The 19,700-nt window shown below is 38.2% G+C and overlaps 1 pseudogene; it reads right to left on the bottom strand.

Annotated features, from left to right (window-relative positions):
• Positions 1–1,586: 1,586 nt before the first annotated feature.
• On the bottom strand, positions 1,587–4,882 carry LOC107798724 (uncharacterized; annotated as a pseudogene).
• Positions 4,883–19,700: the final 14,818 nt, after the last annotated feature.

Genomic DNA, 19,700 nt, shown 5'->3' with positions numbered 1-19,700 from the left:
TTATTCCCTTTTAATTTTGGTTGTATTTTTCTTAAGGTTTATATTGTGAATTTGTTGATTCACAACATTTATTATCAATGAGTCGTTCAATCTAAGCTAGTATTGCTCAGTAATGGCAGAAAATCTAAAACTGAAGATGATGGATGATAAGAGAGAGTTGAGGGAAGAGGAAAATCAAAGAGGACTTTCTACATGCATTAGTTATTATATGAAAGAAATAAAAGGATATGACCAACATAGTAGGGGTGGGCGTTCAGGCAGTTTGGATTGGGTATGGAAATTTCGGTTTGGATTTTCGATTTTCGGATCGAAGAAATGACAATCCAAATCCAATCCAAATAAGCTCGGATTGGATCGGATTTTTTAAGTTCGGTTTCGGATTAATCGGTTTGGATATTTTGGATTTTCGATTTTGAGCTTATAAGTTTAGATGTTTCTTCTTTTTACAAAAGTGAATATCCTAATGAAGTATCCATGTCAAATTGTTTGAAAAGTTCCTCATTTTCACCACAATCATCCAAATAAAATATTCAAGTAATGAAATTATTATCAAGGAAATGCAACAGAGACACTAATACGGCCGATAGGAAGTAGCAATAATAAAACCATGTCCAAATAGAAAGTATTCTGATTGTAATTTAGTAATTAGATATATGAGATAATATCTAATGGGTAGAGTATTGAACGTATTACTATTGACATATGGATAATGGACCAAATGTAAAGTATAAAAATTTCAGATTTCGGATATCCAAAAATCCTAAGTACCAAATCCAATATTCAAAATTTTTAAAAATTAAATCCAAAATCCAATCCATAATCAGAAAATCCAAACCAAAAATCCAAAAAACTCGAATTTCGATTTGAATTTCGGGTTTGCCCAAACTTATTCCTACCTTTGTTCAACAGAGTGTTAATGGTGTACAAGTGATAAAGAACAATTTGGTTCGTAGACACTTCTTTTCCTTAAATTCACCACTATTCTGGAGTATATTGTCCAACTTCGGCCAAAAATCAAACTCCCCCTCCTCCCCTCCAAGTGACATTTCAGTGAAAAACATACTTGTCGTAATATGAGAAATGGAAGACCAAGATTATTAATAATACTAATAGCAATCTTTAAAAGTTATCCTTCAACATAATTATAGACAAGAATGTCTTAAGACTCTTGATTCAAGCACTGGTATATTATACTTCAAGAAATCTGTCAAACCAGTCACTCGCTTCTTTTACCATCAATGGCGTCATTTGATGCCCAATTCCAGGTTGCGCTATCAGCTGAAATTTATTAAAACACGCATTTCAGAACCAAAGAAGATCGATCACCCAAAAAAGAAAAAAAGGTATTAACATGAAGGACTTGCTCTTTTAGCAATGCATTTTTTTTTTTTCGGTTCAAAAGATAACTTTTTATATTATATTAAGGGGATGAGTACAGGGAGCATGTAAACACGAAGATTACTGGGTGGGGTTCAGGGTAACTAAAGCTACTCTTTTAGCAATGCTAGTTTCAAGAAATTGATATTTACTTGCACCAGAAAATCAAAATCCAAGAACTAAAAGTCCAGTTGGTCTTAGGAGATTAACTAATTCGGACAAAATTCTACAGTGAAGAACATTTCAGTGGCTCGAAGTAAAGAGTCTGAAGAGCCCAAAAGAAGTAGTTGGATTATCCCAATTCCAAATGAAGTGAATGGAAAAGGGAAAACAACTAAAAGGTGTTGAAACTGGCCAACCAGAACGGCTTCTGGAATTTTGAGGCCATCTAGTGGGCAACGAGGATCATCTTCCACTATAATATACATGGGCGTGGTGCAATAATTGGAACTGTGTATGGTGAATCGAATTGAGAGGCCAAACCCGGGGCAATCCTGATGAGATACACTACTAAACATCAGATAGTTCCATGAAATATAACCCGCTTCTAATACTGGACTATAGATTTTAACAATGTATGATATTCAACTTATAAACAAAATCGACAAGAAGCATCACAGTATGATGTTTTAGACTATAAACACAGTCTTCTTCGCAAGTCTTTCAACAGTCTTCTCCCACGATGGTAGTTTAGTAACCCAAGAAAAGGGTGATTGTCCTGCTAGCATAACCGGGACATGGTGGGGAGAGAAGTGAAGATGGACTCAAACAAGGCATGAAGGATGGATCATGACATATTCCTACATAGATTTGGAAAGATTCAACGTCTGAACCCATAAGATTATGCTGGTTTTCCGCTCTAATCACTACAAATTAACGAACATTTCATCTCAACACTAGTCTAAGGCAAGAGGCCCCGGATGCCAAGCCTTGATTATATATCAACTGAAGCAACATCATTCAATCTTGGGACTAGAAAGCAAAAATGAATTTGAGGGGATCTCTAAATTGTGGTCAACTGGGTCTCACTTAAATCTCTGCAACAATGAACAAGGAAAGCAATGATGAATCCGAGAGGATTTCTAATGGTGGTCAAATGGGTTTCACTCAAATCTCTGCAACAATGAGCAATGAATGATTGTCATCTCTGACTAATTTTTTGGTCAGAATATCCACAGTAATGTATGTTTTTCATTCTCCGGTAGAAATAAGGGAAGGGTCAATTCAGTTCTCCATCGGTACACAACTCTCTGAGCTGGAATATCATTTTGAGATCTTCGTAGCTCATATCACTGGAGGAAACTTTGCACCGGGTTCTATTACTATTAAGGGTGGCTCCACAATTTCTCATGGGCACAGGCATCTCAATACTAAAATTGGTGATAATAATAATCAAATAATTGATAAAATTGAGAAAAAAAGACCTTTTATATCTTACAATTCATCAAATCCAGAATAGTCCGAGCTATATGGCGGATCTCAGTTTTTTCTGCCTAATCTAGAGCTGCTTAGCCCCCCATGTTGCTTCTTGTTTTAGCAGATTCAATGACTATTTCTTCTTTCTCTTACTGAATCTGCTACTAAAATAGTTATGAATATTTATGATGCTGTCAGAAAGTTTTTCTATTTTAAACTTTTGACAGAGATGATTTAACTGTACAACGCTGCAACCACTGCATATAGCTCAGGTTTGCTCCAATAAAACTTCCTTCACCTATCTAGAATGCCACATACCGCCACCCTTCCCCCAAATTTTAGTGTATCACAATATATAGCAAAGGGTCCATCGAACCTCCCATCACATGAATGCCAATTCTTAAATAATCTTGAGGAGCGGGAAGACCATAGTATTTGAATTGCTCACTATGCATGAATGAAAATAGAAATTACACACGATAGTCATAAACCTGACCTTCTGAACTACTTGTTTATCAATTGTACTCTTGTCTAAATTGGCAAGTGCTTCTGAAAACAAAACAAGCGAAACAGCTAAGTTAAGAACCATATATGCAGCATTAAAGTAGCTGGTAACAAACTAGTGAGAGAGATGTGCTAGGAACCATATAGACAGCAGTAAAGTAGCTGATCCAACTAATAAGGTTCTTGGAGTCTGTGTTCACCTTCAAAGACAGCCTAGATACTGTTAACTCTTGCTTGCCACTTATCATGCTCAATGGCCCATCGAAAACCCTACAACCTCGTTTCAATTTCTCATCATAATCTCCTATCAATTAAACTCTATCGTTGATCCTATTATACTTAACAAGAGGTACCTGAACACCAATTATGGGGACAACCACAGAATATATAGCGAGTGTCAACAAATGCAGCAAACCAAGCATGCATACCTGCAAGGCAGAATGTATTTGAACTTGATGTTTATACTGTTATGTAAAGCTCCTAATTTACTTGTCAAACCTCCAAGAGATTCGCCAGTGATACCTATCTTTGATGGGCCAACATCTTCCCTCTCAGTAAGATAATCTGCCAGTTTTATCAAGTCCTAAACCTTCAAAACTCAGCAAAAGATATGCTCAGAGCTCCAAATCAACTAATAATCATGCGGTTCGAGAATAATAACCAAATTTCACCAAGATTTCTCAAATGGTAGAATCAGGTTAGTTTTTTCAATAATTACCGTATCAAATATGACACTAGGGCCTGTACTACAGAAAGAAGAAATTAGCAAGATCAAGTCAACTACGTACAGTGGTATTCAAGCACAATTGGTTAGACTCTTTCTCATTATAAAACCACAGGTAAGAGAGTATTCTTATTATGAAGCCAATGGTGAGAGAAAATATCTCCTGCGTTTAGCTTACTCCCAATTGTCTATGTTCAGACCTTTCCTGGGATAAAGTTCATAAACAAGAAACTACATCATCAAACAACCAAAGGCCAAGGGGTTACATCAATTCACCAAATCCATAACATGGTCTATAACCACATATCACAAATTTTGGACAGCCCACTGTTGCATAAGCAGCCCGAGAGGAAAGTTCTTTTCTGTATAAGCTAATTGAATATACACTTAAGCAAAGAGCAAAATACTGACATCTCGATATATAGGTTGTCATGCTGGTTGCACGTTCTCCATGGTATCGAGAATCAATTGCAACAGCCATATATCCCCTTGAAGCATATCCCTAAAAGAAAGTAATATCCTTGATACTCCATCGTAGTGAGAACTCAAGAATTTTCAAGAAAACGACAAATGTCACCTCAAGCAATGGCCTCAACCACTCTTTGCATTTGTTTGTACTATGCAGGAAAACAATAGTAGGTCTCCTCTTCTTTTCGCTTTCTTTCATGCTCAATACCAATACAGGCCTTCCTGGAAACAGCAAGAGAGTTCAAGCATGAAATTAATTGCTACAGACATGGAGAATATGTCCTTTCATATTGGACCATTCCTGTGAAGTGATTCCTCATAACTGAAAGAACTACACCTGGTCAAACCAATTTCATTAGACTTCCTATACTTGACTAGAGATTTTATCGTCATTTTTTGATTTTTTTTTAATCATTGAAACATTGATTTAAGACCATTTAATCCACGTCAGAGTTTCTTTTCTACTTTCTCAAACACTATAAATGTATTACACGGTGATACTAGTAATGGTTTACCTAAAAGAAGAATACTAATTCTTCATTTTCTTTAATCCCTACAGAAAAAATGGTAAAACTCCTATAAAGACGACCGATAAAATGTACTGTTTGTTTTTAAAAATGTGACAAAAAAGAGATCTACCAAAGCATTTTTTTGTTGTATATTTAGGGTTTTGCTGTCGTGGGGGAAGGGGAACTAACTACTAGACAAGGGAAAAAATAGAAAGAAGAAACAAAAAATGTAGCTGTCAAACACAGCTACCTAATTTAATATTTCATAGTGATTATTACAAAAATAACCGCATCTCAGAAGTCAGAGGAAACTGGCAATTATGATCTTAAATGCTTATTCGGCTACTCAGGAAGTACATTGTCTAATAATGGAATCTGGTTATATAGTAATTAGTAGATTAATCAACGAAATTAAAATTTTAAAATCCTATCACCTCGGTGGTCAAGTAAAAATTTTCAACTTGAAGCAGTTCCTTGAAATTGGGCACATCTTCCGTTGGGCATGACGCCATTGCCTGTATTATTAGATAATTTGAAAAAATGAAGTCTCCACAGTAGATAATTAGCAATACAAAGAAACTGAAGCAGTTTTGTACCTCACTGAAGTTTTGCTTTGGAGTTTCCTGAAAGAAAGGATCCTTCACAGGTTCTCCAGGTACCACAGATAGTGGAACTGGAAGGAATTAGACCAAGAAAGTACAAGCTTGTTAATTAACATCCAAAACATAAGTTGGCTACAAGAAGGAATTAGACCAGACAATAAAATGTATGTTTCTAGATAAAAAAAAGAAATGAAAAGACAATAATTTAATGAATCTATGAGAGATAGAATTGATGATCTCAAAATGCACTCTTGCTACCAGAGGTCAACTACGATTGTACAAGAGTCTCTATTACCACGGAATTCAGTTTCTGCATACAAACTGATACAGAAGCCCATCATTGGTTGGGGAAATTGGTTTTAAACTCTAAACATGCAGCTAAGATGAACCACCGTTCGCTTTACATAGTTAAGCTTTTTCTTTTCTTTTTTAGTAAGTTATAAACCTCACAAGAAGAAACAAATATCTGACAGCATATGCCAACAAGATTCACAAAAATAAATAAAACAAATGCAAATATACTCTTTTCTCAAGGGACGTACGCAGAATTTTTGGTAAGCGGTGTTGACATTTAAATAGATCAAGTTTAAGAATATCATATTAAAAAGAAAATACAAAAATAATTTGCAGAAATTGCAATCTTGCAGAGGAAGCTAAGTATTTTTTTCAACATTAGCATTTTGAGTTGGCTGAAATAATTCATTCTCAGAAACTAGGAGTTCTGTTTTCAACTAAAGTGACATATATATATCTTTCGTTCATTGGTTTAGCTGTTGTTTTTACAGTTTTAAGAGGTTAAATGTTCAATACTAACCAACTTCTAATACTAGCCAACTTCTTTTGTTTTCAAAAAGTAGCAAAAAGTGGCACAAAACTTAAAGAAACCTATGCAGGATGAGATCCGAACCCTCGATTTTGGGTGAACAACCGAGACGTCTAACCATTGAACCAAGAGGCCTCAACGATTTAATAAAGTCATTTTATTTTTATATAGGTTTGCATTTTGTCATGCATATATATACAAAATGAAATTTTCCAACGAACCGCTTCAAGTAAGGTAGATCCGCCCCTGCTTTTCTTGTTTGTTGAGTTTGGATAATAATAATAGCCAATATTAGTAAACAAGGCACCCAACAGCTCCTGTTCCTTTTTCATTATTCCAGCTCCATTCTTTTCTTGTTTTATGCTTCCTATATTTGAAATCCACTAACCAGACCAATCCAGATTCACGTTGGGTAGGCCAACTGAGGCGCTTCCTATCAAGAAGTTACCCGTTAGGGCTCAAACCTGAGACCTTTGGTTGGTTAAGGGCGAAGGGATCCCAACCATCTCACCAAACCTTGGTGGTATTCCAGCTCTGTTCATCCTGCCAACTAAACTACTAATCTCTTCTCATTCTTGACAGTCAATTCTACTTTCTTTATCCTCTCATCCCCCAAAAATGATTAGAACAAAACTTTCCACCACTCTCACAATTTATTTACCCAATGAATCCAAGCTTTTATTTATCTTATAGAATTGTGACGGTCTAATTAGATTCAGATCAGCCTTTTACTAAAAAATAATTAACCAATGACCAGATGGCGTTATATACGCGTATATATGCATATTATATGTATATGAGATATGGAAAAAGGTTATGGCGTTATATACACACCACCACCTGATCAGCTGGTATACGTTGATGATTTTCCCACAGTAGCCGAAATGATATGATGGGATGCCCTCAGAGGCTTAATGATGTTATGAACGCATATACCAATGCATGGTATGACATTTATATGCATATGCATGACATTATAAAAATGAAATGATTCACAAAGCTATGCAGACGTACATGTCGAGTCTTTTACTCCATGTTTCTCTCATGTCTGTTATTTACTGAATTTCATTCCTTACATACTCGGTATATTATTTGTACTGACGTCTCTTTTGCCTGGGGACGCTGCGTTTCATGCCCGCAGGTCTCGATAGACAGGTCGAGAGTCCTCCAAGTAGGCGATCAGCTCAGCGGAAGATGTTGGTGCACTCCATTTACTCTGGAATTGCTTGTTTGGTTAGTATGATTTAGGTGTGTATTATTTTTTATGGCGGGGCTCTGTCCCGACCTTTATGATATTTCTGTACCTTTAGAGGCTTGTACACATATGTCGTGTACGTGAAAGATTGTACGGTCTTGTCAGCATATGTTTTGAGTTTATAAATGATGATGTTGGCCTATTAGGCCCGTATGTCACGTGTATATGATGATGTAATAAGAAAGATACGCTACGTTGGTACTCGGTTGAGTAAGGTACTGGGTGCCCGTCGCGGCTCATCGGTTTGGGTCGTGACAAAAGTGGTATCAGAGCAGTTCTGTCCTAGGGAGTCTACAAGCCGTGTCTAGTAGAGTCTTGTTTATGGGTGTGTCGTGCACCACACTTATAAGCAGGAGGCTACAGGGCATTTAGGACTGTCACTCTTTCTTCTTACTCTAGATCGTGTGGTAGAGCCCAGTTGTAAGAACTCAATTTTCTAAACTCTATCTTATTCATAATACGACGATGCCTACATCCAGAAAGACGATTGGTAAGGGATATAGCTGTGGAAGAGTTGAGTCAGAGGAACTCGATTTTTGCATCATACTTATGATGGATAAAGACGAGGTATTCAGCAGATCATGTGTATATTAAGATGTGTAAGCTTCTTGATAAGGATCTCTAAGGCAAGAATATCTATCCACTCTTATGGTAAAAAGCAATGAAAGAATCAGAAGGTATAAGTTTCAACAAGTAAAAAAAGCAAGATGAAGGAGGGTACGAGGCGCCTAGTTAATGAAGAATAACAGTATTTACAACTCAGGCAGAGAAATATAAGCCTTTTGAGTTACCTTCAACAGTAGCAGAGGTATGTACAATTGGCCACAGTGATCTTAGTTATGCCCTATAGGAGCTAATATATATGGTATAAGAGAAGGACGGATACCAGGATCCGCCTGGGGTTAGAGTGACCCAAAATGGTGGATGGATTGTTTGCGTTAGTTGACATTTCCGAAGGATAATGTGCTGATAGATCTCCTTGTGAGACACTCAGATGGTGCACTCTAAAATAGTACAACTAGATATGAGTACTACAAAGATAAGCACTGGAAGCCTAGAAGGGATAAATATTACCTTAGTGTGGCTCCCGTCCCTGGTAGAAAGAGAATATTAGGCAATTCGAGGAGCCAATGGATGGAGCAAGAGGCGCTAAAAGCAAAAGAATATTTTGTTCGAGTTTTTAGAATAAAGTGATAGACATAAATGTCAGCAGGAAAATAAGAAGAGAGTTAATAAAGCAGTATGAGTAAAATGTTGTACATGGATGACAACAGTAGATAAAAAAGATGACAGTATTACAGAGTCTATTGTCAAGTGAAGGAAAATACGAGAGGTGATAGGCCTTGAGACAACAAAAGAGTATAGGCCATAAAGCCATATCCTCATTTCGAGACATAAGTTCGTGACTCTAACGCAACTACCAGAAGGAAAAGTTAGACCCCAGAATAATAAAAATCAGTATGGGCTGGTGAACAAGATAAACTAAACATGAATTAAGGACTCAGTGATTTGATAATGGCCGGCATCATGAGAATTTCAGATTTGCATTCCAACGATAATAGAATAGGCAACAGAAGAAGATTCATAAGAAATTCAGAGAAAGGTCATTCAAGAAGACGCTTCCCTAAAACAAGCAATGCAAGCAAAGTTTAGCTTAAGGGACTGTATATGCCAGTTATGCTAAGTGTCACCCTCGTGAGTAAGGAATTTTATTATCTTTGATACAGAATGATTACCGCAAGGCGAGTAAGGGCCATCAATGATGTGAGAGGATGTCAAAGATAAAGAGGTAAAATATCTACAGGTAGATCCTCGTGGCTTCAGCTCTTAGTACTCCCTGGGGGAGGGGGGGGGGGAATAAGGAGTGATGTGGCATTAAGTAGGAATTAAGTCGTTCTAGTGACTATGGAGTGGTAAAGGAAGAATGCGATAAAAATGAAAAAGGAATGAGATGGCACTTACCCAAATCCTGCAGATATGCTACGATTCCAGAATATTGTGCAAGCACGACGTCAAGGAGAGGAAGTAAGGGTTCCTTCCCAAGCTGTTATTAATAAATAAGGATCCAGTTTGAGACATAAGTTAAGACAAATGAAATAACCCGAGAAAGATTACGCGGAATATTGAGATGAGAATGGGCCAATGAGTAGTTAGTAATTGATCAGGAAAAGCCTAGTTATGGCTAAATAGGAGGTTACAGACGAGTCAGCAGATCGTGTAAGATAAACATAGTAAAATCCAATATAGTGAATTCAGCCTCGCAGTTATAACACCGTGATCATTGAGAAATATTTAGATAGGAGTTGGGGTAGTTAAATGTACCATATGAGTGTTACGAAGATAAAAGAGAGTGCCACTGGGAAGTCAGTCAAAATATCAAGTTCAGAAGCAACCAAAGTACAAGGGGGTGGAAGTAAATAACTACGGATAATTATAGGCAATAAAGGACATCAAAAGGTCTGTTGAGTGTACAATGTAATAAGTTTACAGCTTTACAAGAGTTAGAGGATCCTCCCTAAATACTACAATGAAAGACTAGTTGAGAAAGTAAGGAAGAAGACTTCAACCTAAGCTCAGATAAGCTAAGTATGCACGCAACAAGGGAGAAAAAAGACTAGGAAAAGCAATTGCTTACATTTAAAGAAAGTTCAAATAGAATGAAAGAAATTATTCGATTAATAATCAGCCGTAAGAGACTCCTGTATGAGTTAAAAAAAGGAATTGGGTCCAGGTCATAGACAAAGGATTAAATCATTACAAGATTGTATCATAGTTTTCCATAGCATCCATGAAAGGCTAAAGTAATAACTAAATTCCATGAGCCGCAGATCGGAAGATAGCTTAAGCCTACATAAATGCTGATCAGAAGGAAGAGGAAACTAAAGAGTTACATCAACCAAGTGAATCATGAGTCTGATTATTGGCCCCAGACAATTATAGAAATCATATTAAGAACATTGCAGAATCACTCTTAATATTAGAGGTACAAGATAGTACAACAACCATATTCTATAATGACCCCACGATAAAGCCAATTAGAAGGGTACCAACCTCATAAGAAGTTAGTATGAAGCTCTCACCGGATTGTGTAAGGAGGTGCGAGTATTATAATAGAGCTTCAAGTTGTGGATGTGAATCATACCTATTTGGAAGGGAGGTCATGAAAGAGGTAGAAGATGTAATGTAAGATTTGTAAGGCAAGTAAGGTAAATGTGAACAACGTACGAGATACTCAAATGCAGAAGGTTGTGAATAGTCCAGACTTCGGATAGAAGGCTAGAAATGCGGGGATTCAGTATCCAGGAATAATAGCGACATCGACAGTAGCATATCTTCTAGCCTATGGTTTCTAGGTACCGAGAGATCTAGCCAAGAGATTAAAGAAGAGTTTGAGACGATGCGATGTCTTGCTTGATGTTCCAGAATAAACATAAGGAAATCTATAGTGCGAGCAAGTTGAAAGGAGGTTGCGAGTAGTATAAATGGATATGTGTAAGTGGAAAACTAAAGTATGGTAAAGCAACAAGGTTTTAGGAAGCCATGAATAAGGATAAGAAAGGGATAGTGAGAAGGTGACGAGAATGGATAAGTCCTCATGATTAGGCCCATGAAAACAAGAAGAGCTGATTGTTTCTCTAAGTTATAGCAAGTTCAGTATAGCCTGGATAAGCTCAAGGGAGTCTAAGACTAATAGCATTTGAAAGAGATGGAATGCTACCCTGATAGTACAATGAGGGTATAATTGTGATGGATAAAGGATGACGTTTAGGCCTTCGAGTGAGTAAATATTTGAAGAGGATTTCATGGATTGTACGAGATTAAAATACCTACGTAAGTGAACCACATTGGGATGCTATAAAATACGGTCATTGAAGTACAGTATCACCCCTAAGTGGATCAGGAAAATCACTTCAAATATTCCTCGATGCAACGTAAGCCCTAGTGGCAAGATATGACGTAAGAGGTTTCAAGTTATCAATGGTATATTGTAGATCAATATTGAGGTGAATAAATAATGGATGGACACAAGTCACAAAGTATGACATGAAATTAGGCCACCATTCTTAAGATGAAAAATAATGAGGAAGCATTAAATGACTTAGATTTATACATACGGGATAAGCAACGAAAGTAACCTGGAGTTTGGTAGCAGCCCTCAGTAACGATAAATCGAGGAAAGGGTTATGGCATAGTATGACCTACCTAGGTGCAGTAAAGTCATACTGATGGATAAACGAAATAAGGTATAGCAATATTCCTGAGTTCAACAAAGTACCGAACGAAGAATTTCGATATACCCATAGATCCCAGAGGGACATCTTATCAAGCTCTGTATATGCTTACAAAGTGAGGCCTAGAGATTGGCTAAAAGCTGGAGGGAAAAGGAGAGAAGAGTCGCATAAGTGCACTTACAAAGTCAGAGTCATACAGGCTGCATGACAGAAGGTAGCAACAGTTACGAGATTGGAAAGATTTCGACCACAAGTCGTGGTATAAGAAAGAGGACTAAAGGGGGGAAATACCCTAGACTTTAGAATTATTCTCAGAACGGTTGTCTAGATGGCAAGGAGAGTACTAAAGTATTCGAAAGACATAAGTTGTGAAAATGATAAGTGCATTAGTCAACATTCGAGGACGAATGTTCCAAAGGGGGCAATGATGTTATACCTCATGTTTTCGTACGTTAAAGTTTTATCGTAAGTTAATCGATGTAAGTTCGGGAATGAGATTATATTGGGATTATAAGTATTATGCTATTTCAAACAAGTGATGAGTAAATTCGTGAAGCTGAGAGGGTAAGTAAATCAAAGAAAATGAATTTCGTCGAAGTTTGTCAGGTTGGGATAAAATATGGCCTGAGCTAAAATACCCGGTATTTATGGACTAGTGCTATACAAGGTACCACATGACCATGATAGTAAGGTGTACAAAGTGTGTTAAAAGTGAGTAGTATTTTAAATAATTTAAGATAATTCTTAATTACGGGGATAATTGATTAATAATGGGGATAATTGTCATTAAGTGGATAAACCCCTTGGCATCAAGCTAAGCCAAAGTGGAACCAAAATGTAGGATGAGTCATACGGCATAATACGCCTTGATTACACGTATAGAATTCTTGGTTAAATCCATTGCTTGGTCTCTTAAATAATAGTATAACTTGGAGAAAATGAAGGAAGTTATGACATTCTTGCCACTTTAATTATTGACCAGCAACTTTGGGTGATTAGCAACAAAAGGCTTCTTTTAAAAATCTCAAGATTGAAGATGGTCATATCCGCTAAATGACAGGTGAACTTCAGCAAGGTTCATTCCTCATTTCAAAAATGAAAGTATACTATGCACTTAGCCCTCAAAAACGTGGAAAGAATGACTATGTTAGTCATCTTTACAATTTTGTTCAATTGATATCAAAAATTCATTTTTGGAGGAGATTTTGGAGTTCATATGGGACTTTATGTTAAAATAGCAACGACAATTCTTAAAATTGTGAAGAAATTCATATGAAATTATACTGCGCAATAGCAACGGAATTTTGCGATTCTAAAGGAGTACGGTGCAACCTTTTCCAAGAATATCATACAGATTTTTTCCTACTCCAGGTATGTTAAGGCTATTCCTTCTTTCTTTTTGGCATGACCCAAATGATACTGAATGAAACGAGCAAACACATAGTTTTCATAAACGACTCTATTCATAGAAATATTAGGGGTATCTATATTCTTGATTCCCATGTGAATTATTATTATATCTTATGTTCATGGGTCTCAGAAAAATACGTATTTGATAAAATTTATCCGATAGGCATATTATTTTTATGACAATCCGAGAAAATCTTATTAACTTATTTCTTAAGGCATATTATTTTTATGATATTCCGAGAAAATATTATTAACGTATTTGTTATGCATTTCATGCATATAACATATACATTGACCCATGATCAGATGACGTTATATATGCGTATATATGCATATTATATGTATATGGGATATGGGAAAAGGTTATGGCGTTATATACGCACCACCACCTGATCAGCTGGTATACGTTGATGATTTGCCCACAGTGGCCGAAATGATATGATGGGATGCCCTCAGAGGCTTGATGATGTTATGAACGCATATACCAATGCATGGTATGACATTTATACGCATATGCATGACATTATAAAAATGAAATGATTCACAGAGCTATGTAGACGTACATGTCGAGTTTTTTACTCCATGTTTCTCTCATGTCTATTATTTACTAATTTTTGATTCCTTACATACTCGGTACATTATTTGTACTGACGTTCCTTTTGCTTGGGGATGCTGCATTTCATGCCCGCAGGTCTCGATAGACAGGTCGAGAGTCCTCCAAGTGGGCGATCAGCTCAGCGAAAGATGTTGGTCTCCATTTACTCTGGAGTTGCTTGTTTGGTTAGTATGATTTAGATATGTATTGTTTGGTATGGCGGGGCTCTATCCTGACCTTTATGATATTTCTGTACCCTTAGAGGCTTGTAGACATATGTCGTGTATGTGAAAGATTGTACGGCCTTGTCGGCCTATGTTTTGAGTTTATAAATGATGATGTTGGCCTATTAGGCCCCTATGTCACGTGTATATGATGATGTAATAAGAAAGATACGTTACATTGGTACTCGGTTGAGTAAGATACCGGGTGCCCGTCGCAGCCTATCGGTTTGGGTTGTGATAGTATTGGGACTTGTTGGCATGATTGGACGGGGTCCTGAGTCCCTCGAGTATGATTCAAGATGGTTTCAGACCATTTCATCTTGTCTTGAAACTCTTGGTTTATGGTGTCAAGGTTTTTCATCGTGATCGCGTTGTGTTGATTGGGAGCTGGGTGAAGTTGTTCTTCGAGACCGCGTCTGGAGGCTCGTGATTGTGGTGTTTGGTCAGATGGTTCATCGCGTTCGCGTGGAAGGAGCCGTGAACGCGAAGTGTTAGCGAGGTGGCCTGGGTTTGGAAGGTTGTTCTTCGCGATCACAAGGATTGGTTCATGATCGTGTAAGGTGTTGATCTGAGGCATGAAGGTTTGACCTTTGCCTTCACGGAGCTAGGCTCACGTTCGCGTAGGCTATTCAGTCAAAGGTTTATGATCGCGTTTCATTGGTCGCTTTTGCATAGGAGAAATCCCGGGCAAGGCTGGCTTGGCCTTTGCGATCGAGAGGAAACTTCCGTGATTGCGGAGAGGAGGGACCTGGATAGACTTGATTTTTATGCGGGATTTGTCTCATTGTTCTCTCATTTTTACTTAGTTGGGTGATTTTTGGAGCTCTTGGAGGGGAGCTTTTCACCATCTATTATGAGGTGAGTTATTCCTACTTGTTGTAAGATAAATACACGGATTATATATGGTTTTTAATATGGAATTTTGTAGAAATGTGGGATTTTGGAAGAAAAACTAGAATTTGATATTTTTGAATTTTGACCGCGAAATTGGATATGTAATTGGGAATAAATTATATAATTGAGCTCGTGACATTATGGGTAATGTTTATCTTCAAATTTTTTTGAATCCGGGTACGTGGGCCCGAGAGTTGACATTGTTGATTTTTTGAGCGGAGTTGTGAATTATTATAAAAATATTAATTATTTGTGTTGGAGTATATTTTTATTGGTTTGCATGTTGTTTGACTAGTTTCGGATTGATGGGCATCAATCTGAGGTATTAGAAAGGCGCTGGATCCGGTTATGAAACTTTAGAGCGAGGTAAGTCCCATGTCTAACTTTTAAGGGGGAAACTACCATGTAGGTATTAAAATTATTATGTGCTACTAGTTGTGGGTGCTATGTACGCATGAGGTGTCGAGAGTCCGTACGTAGCTAAAAATATATTTATGTCCAAGTAGACTTAGGATTTTATCATGTAATATTTGAATTATTTGAATTCGATTTGCTAGCTAAATTAATTGAAGTTACAATTGAAATTGATTTGGGAGTATATTAGGCCGAGATTTATCACCTTGAGTTGGTTGGCGAGATATTTGATAAACAGTAAAAGTCATGTTTACTTTATGCTCATGTACCTGTGTTGTAAGCATGTGACTCGTAATTCGATAAGTTTCTTCCTTTCTTGTGGATTGAACCGAACGACTCAGCAGTATATTGAGATGCATCTCTGGTTCGTGCCGTTCGACCCTCGGCTGTGTACACACCACTCTGAATCGGGTCGTACGACCTCGGCATAATCGTGCTTGATACCGCTAGGAGGTCGAATATTCATGATATTCCCCTTTGATTGAGACCTGGTACTTATATGGTATTCCTTATTCGTTTGAGATTGTACTTAATATTTCTAATCTATTGAGATAACACATGAGATTTGAGAGATTTATATCATCAAAAGAAATGTTGGAAGATTAAGCCAGTTATAGTTTTTACCTCATTGTTACTATTGTGTTTCTTATTTGGCTGTGATTTATTATTTTGTTCTATTGAACCACTAGTAAGTGTCGATGTCGATTCCGCATCACTACTTCTCCGAGGTTAGGATAGATAGTTAATGGCTCAAAACCATGGAATAAAATATCTGACTGCTTACAATAACCATACCCCATTACTACCATAATAGCACAATGGGATTCCATTAAATCCTTCATCCGCTCATGCAACACAAACCATCTAGTACCTCAAATCATCTGCAAATCTCACGTTCATCCTCGTGATGGTTAAGCCAACTTCCACAGGCGATCCAAACTCAAATTGCAACATATATCATTCACTAGTAAAAGAGAACTCTATACAAAACATCTTAGGGATCACACAACCTCAGGACACCTCGCAGGGGATAACCCACATGCTTTGCCTCAAATTGACATCTCTCTACACCCTTCCACAGTCATGACTACTACGCAATCACTTAAACTTCTCGATTCTGAACTCATCAACAAGACATGAGAATCTACTTCACTCCACAACTAAACATGAGAGATCCCTCAATACACCCATAACTCGAGACCATACGCCAAATCAAGACAGAAATCAGACTCCCCATAATCCTTTCTACATCTCAAGTAAACTCTTCTCGTCACATTCGAACAATCTAAACACATCCCACAGTCACATCATACTCACCACATAGTCATCCAATCACAAATTCCACTAGTAGGAACACCACCGGACATATAAGTCCCAAAAGCACGTGCACACAATCGAAATCTCCATGCTCAAGCTACAGTCAAAACCCAGCCTCAAGTCCTCCAGACTGGCCCATCATCAACACGCCAAAATCACATATCGCACCTCAACCATGGAATCACAAGCCGTCGATGCACAGCTGATACCGATTGCTCATGTACGCATATGAATGCGTGGAAGGAATTCAAAGAGTTATGCTTCAAACTGAATCAATGCCGCACGATAAGGAAAGAAAGATGGGAAGTATATCCTAAATGTCCTGTAGCCTCTCGAAGATAGGTATGGACGTCATCATACCGATCCGCAAGACTACTAGACACTTGCTCATGACTTGTAGAACCTATGAACCTAGGGCTCTGATACCAATCTGTCACGACCCTAAATCCACTAGTCATGATGGCACCTAACCCAACCCGCTAGGTAAGCTAATTAACCACTAACAAGTCCTAATAACAATTAACAAAGTGATTAAGTAAAGAAATATCTAAATCTTATACATTTCCCAAGGACTGGTAGTACAAATCATGAGTTTCTAAGAATAGAGTTTATAAAGCTGAAATGAAGTAAATACATCATCTATTTGAAAAATACATTAACAGAGTTTTATAGATCTAAGGCTACCATGAACAAGAGGCAGCTACAACCGGGATGCAGGTACATCTTCAATGCCGGCTCCCGTTGATCACAGCAACATCAGTAGTCAGTATCTGCACGCAAGGTGCAGAAGTGTAGTATGAGTACAACCGACCCCATGTACTCAATAAGTAACAAACCTAACCTTAGGTTGAAAGTAGTGACGAGGTGGAACAAAGGTTAGGGTCCAACACCAATAGCCAACAACAATTCATAACAGCATAATACAAGTATTAAAAGATGTATCTCAGAAGTAAAATGCTCAGCTCGTTCACAGTTCCAGAAAGTAGTCATGCTTTTCAAGTATCTTAGTGAAAACCCAAATCTTTTACCGAAAATGCCAAAAATACGAGTAAGTTTGACAACTGTAATTTTTCCAAATATCCTTTCCACAATAAATAAGAAGTTTCATTTTCTTTCCAGATAATAAGTGTGAAATACCTCTCTATGCCCACATATCAATGTGAGTAAAAAGTCATGAATGACGTGATACCGTACAACATGAGGAAAAATGCATCTCTATGCCTGTATGTCAAGTGTGCATGCCAAATGCGATGCAAATCAGTGACAAAGATCATATACATACTCTGAGAGTATCAATTCACTCCGTTCTCCCAGTCACTCAGTACTCGGCACTCGCACTCAGCACTCGACACTTGCACTCAGTAGGTACCTGCGCTCACTAGGGGTGTACAGACTCCGAAGGGGCTCCTACAGCCAAAGTGCCATAATCCGCACGGACAACACACGTGCTGCACGGATAACTCACCTGCTGCACGGAAAACTCACGTGCCATAATATCAATATCTGAAATCGCACGGACAACTCACGTGCTATAGTAAGGCAATCTGACCCGCTGCGGCGTGCAGCCCGATCCCATAATCATCCTCAGAATCTGGCCCTCGGCCTTACTCAGTCATCAATCTCTCCAGTCTCTCGGGATCACAATGTCATGATACCAGCCCGAAAACAATGATATGATGCATCAATAAATAACAACAGAGACTGAGATATGATATGCATGTGAATGCGTATGACTGAGTATGTAATGCAATGAAAGCAAATTACTCAACAACAGAAATGACCTTAGTGGGTCCCAACAGGATAAGCATGTAGCCTAGACATTGTTTCTAACATAATCACAGCTCGATAACTCTAGTACGTAGAGATTTCATGAGTTCAGATAAGTTCAGGTAACTACACAATACCACAAAAATAACGGAAATCACAGTTCACACGGTGCACGCCCACACGCCCGTCATCTAGCATGTGCGTCACCTCAAAATCAAACACATAACACATATATTTAGGGTTCTCACCCTCAGCTCCAAGATTAGAAGAGTTACTTACCTCGAACAAGCCAATACCAATGCCGAGCAAGCCAAACGATGCTCCAAAGATGCCATCCCGCACGTTCCGACCTTCGAACTGTCTGAAACTAACCAAAAACAACTCAAGTACATCAAACAATGCTAAAGGAACCAATCCCGATCGAAAAAGATCAAATCTTGAATCAAAAGCCCAAAACTGGCCAAAGGTCCACTCTGAGCCCGCACCTCGGAACTCGACAAAAGTTACAAAATCCAACAACCCATTCAATTATGAGTTCAACCATACTAGTTTCACTCAAATCTGACTCCAATTCGATGTTCAAAACTCAAATATTCATATTACGAAACTTTAGGCCAAAACCCCTAATTTTCTCTGTAAAATTCACAATCCAATTACCAAAAACGAAGGTAGATTCGTGATATAAGATTAAAATGGGTAGAGAACACTTACCCCAAGTTGTATGGAAAATCTCCTCTCCAAAGTCACTCAATCCAAGCTCCAAAATCCGAAAATCAAGATAGAAACCAAAGACCTCGAATTATAGGTTCTACCCAGCGATTTCCGCATTTGCGGACAATTCGTCGCACATGCGACCATCGATTTTGCGGAAAAATATCGCATCTGCGAAAAATGGCCTTGCCCAGCAACCCCCGCACCTGCGGTATCGAACTCCGCATCTGCAAAGACACTCACACCTGCGCTACCACTCGACGCACATGCGCATCCGCACCTGGGCCCCTTTCTCCGCTTCTACGGGCCTCCTCATCCAGCTCTTATCTCGCATCTGTGATGCCGTTGTCGCTTCTGCGGCCATCGCACATGCGTAAAACCAGCCGCAAGTGCGATCACTCCAGAACCAGCAGCCTTCAGCAATGCACTATGCAACGAAAATAATTCGAACCTCGTCC

Source organism: Nicotiana tabacum, chromosome 23 (assembly GCF_000715075.1).
Source record: "Nicotiana tabacum cultivar K326 chromosome 23, ASM71507v2, whole genome shotgun sequence".
NCBI lineage: Eukaryota > Viridiplantae > Streptophyta > Magnoliopsida > Solanales > Solanaceae > Nicotiana > Nicotiana tabacum.
This window is presented reverse-complemented; position numbering and strand designations above follow the sequence as displayed.